This window comes from Equus quagga, chromosome 3 (assembly GCF_021613505.1).
Source record: "Equus quagga isolate Etosha38 chromosome 3, UCLA_HA_Equagga_1.0, whole genome shotgun sequence".
Taxonomy (NCBI): Eukaryota; Metazoa; Chordata; class Mammalia; order Perissodactyla; family Equidae; genus Equus; species Equus quagga.
In genome coordinates this window covers 13,080,414-13,083,399 of record NC_060269.1, presented here as the reverse complement: position 1 = coordinate 13,083,399, position 2,986 = coordinate 13,080,414, and positions in this window count along the sequence as shown.

The following is a 2,986-nucleotide window of genomic DNA, read 5'->3' as shown; positions in this document are numbered from 1 at the left end:
CTAAAGAACACACATTACGAAGACTTCACTGAATTATGAGTAGAAGTAAACTCTGACAATAAGTTAAAAAAAATTTCCTGTAAAGACAAGCGTGTATGCTTCAGGTAAGACAGAACTCAATGTCAAACCAAGCACCCAAGAGTAAAGGGGAAAGAAGTCCCTCAAAAGATAATAGAATCTTTTTTTTTCTTTTGTGTGAGTCTGTGTGTGTTTACTGAAGCGTAACTGATATACAGTACTATATTAGTCTCAAGTACAACATAGTGATTCGGTATTTTCATACACTACGAAATGATCAGTCACCACCACATGTCTGTTACCATCTGTCACCATAGAAAGTTATTAAAATATTATTGACTATATTCCCTATGCTGTGTACTACATCTCTGTGACTTATTTATTTTGTAACTGGAAATTTGCATCTCTTAATGCCCTTCAAGTATTTTACCCAACCCACCCCCCTACCCTCTGGTGACCACCAGTTTGTTCTCTGTATCTATGAGTCTGTTTCTGTTTTGTTTTGTTTGTTCATTTGTTTCATTTTTTAGATTCCACACATATGTGAAATCACATGGTATTTGTTTTTCTCTGACTTATTTCACTTAGCATAATACCCTCCAGGTCCATTCATGTTGTTGCAAACGGCAAGATTTCATTCCTTTTTATGGCTGAGTAATATTTCATTGCATATATATACCACATCTTCTTTATCCATTCATCTATCAGTGGACACTTAGGTTGCTTGCATACCTTGGCTATTGTAAATAAAGCATATATCTTTTTGAGTTAGTGTTTATGCTTTCTTCAGGTCAATACCTAGAAGTGGAATTGCTGGATCATATGATAGTTCTATTTTTAATTTTTTGAGGAAGCTTCATACTGTTTTCCACAGTGGCTGCACCAGTTTACCATCCCACCAACAATGCATGAGGATTCCCTCCCCCCCCCCACCCCGTCCTTGCCAACACGTGTTATGTGTTGTCTTTTTGATGATAGACCTTCTGACAGGTATGTCGTGATATTGTGGGTTTGACTTGCATTCCCTTGATAACTAGTCATGTTGAGAATTTTTCATGTGTCTGTTGGCCACATGTATGTCTTCTCTGGAAAAATGTCTATTCATATCCTCTGCCCATTTTATAATTTGATTTTTTTTAAATATTGAGCTGTATATAACTTTATATATTTTGGATATTAACCCCTTCAGGTATATCGTTTGCAAATATTTCCTCCCATTCCATAGGTTGCCTTTTCATTTTGTTGATTGTTTTCTTTGCTGTGCAAAATCTTTTTAGTTTGATGTAGTCCTATTTGTTTATTTTTGTTTCTGTTTCCCTTGCCTGAAGAGATACATTCAAAAAAATATTTCTGAGACCGATGTCAAAGAGTTTACTGCCTATATTTTCTTCTAGGAGTTTTATGGTTTCAGGTCTTACATTTAAGTCTTTAACCCATTTTGAGTTTATTTTTGATTATGGTGTAAGAAAGTGGTTCAGTTTCATTCTTTTGCACATAGTTGTCCAGTTTTCTCAACACCATGTATTGAAGAGACTGTCTTTTCCCCACTGTATATTCGTGCCCCTTTTGTGGTAGATTAATTAACCTTATAAGCATGAGATTATTTCTGGGCTCTCTACTCCGTTCCATTGATCTATGTATCTTTTTTTGTGCCAGTACCATACTGTTTTGATTACAACAGCTTTGTATTATACTTTGAAATAAGGAAGCATGATACCTCCAGCTTTGTTTTTCTTTCTCAAAATTGCTATGGCTATTCAGCATCTCCTGTGGTTCCACACAAGTTTTGGGATTATTTGTTCTAGTTCTGTGAAAAATGCCTCTAGTATTTTGATAGGGATTGCATTGAATCTGTAGATTTCTTGGGTAGTATGGACATTTTAACAATATTTATTCTTCCAATCCATGAGCACAGTATATCTTTCCATTTGTTTGCGTCGTTTTCAACTTCCTTCATCAATGTCGTATAGTTTTCAGTGTACAGATCTTTCACCTTTTTGGTTGGGTTTATTCCTAGGTATTTTATTCTTTTGGATGCAATTGTAAATTGGGTTGTTTTCTTGATTTCTTTTTCTGATGCTTCATTATTAGTGTATATTAATGCAATAGATTTCTGTATATTAATTTTGCATCCTGCAACTTTACTGAATTCATTTATTAGTTACAACAGTTTTTGGTGTAGTCTCTAGGGTTTTCTAGATATAGTATGTCATCTGCAAATAGTGACAGTTTTATTTCTTCCTTTCCAATTTGGATGATTTTCATTTCTTTTTCTTGCCTAATTGCTGTCGCTAGGATTTCCAATACTATGTTGAATAAAAATTGTGAGAGTGGGCATATTTGTCTTGATCTTGATCATAGAAGAAAAGCTGTCAGCTTTTCACCATTGAGTATGGTGTTAGCTGTGGGTTTGTCATATATGGCCTTTAATATGTTGAGGTATTTTCCATCTATACCCACTTTGCTGAGAGTTTTTAATCATAAATGGATGTTGAATTTTGTCAAATACTCTTTCTGCATCTTTTGAGATGATCATATTATTTTTATCCTTTGTTTAGTTAATGTGTTATATGACGTTGATTGATATGCAGATGTTGACCTGTCCTTGCATCTCTGGAATAAATCCCACTTGATCACGCTGTATGATCCTTTTGACGCATTGGTGGGCTCAGTTTGTTAGTATTTTTGTACCTATGTTCATCAGGATATTAGCCTATAATTTTCCTTTTTTGTAGTGTCTTTCTCTGGTTTTTGTATCACGGTAATTTTGGCCTTGTAAAATGAATTTGGAAGCATTCCTTCTTCTTCAATTTTTTGGAATAATTTGAGAAGGATAGGTATTAATTCGCTTTTAAATGTTTGGTAGAATTCACCTATGACGCCATCTGGTCTTAGACTTTTGTTTCTTGGGAGTTTTTTGATTACTGATACAATTGTATTGCTAGTAATTGGACTATTCAGATGTTCT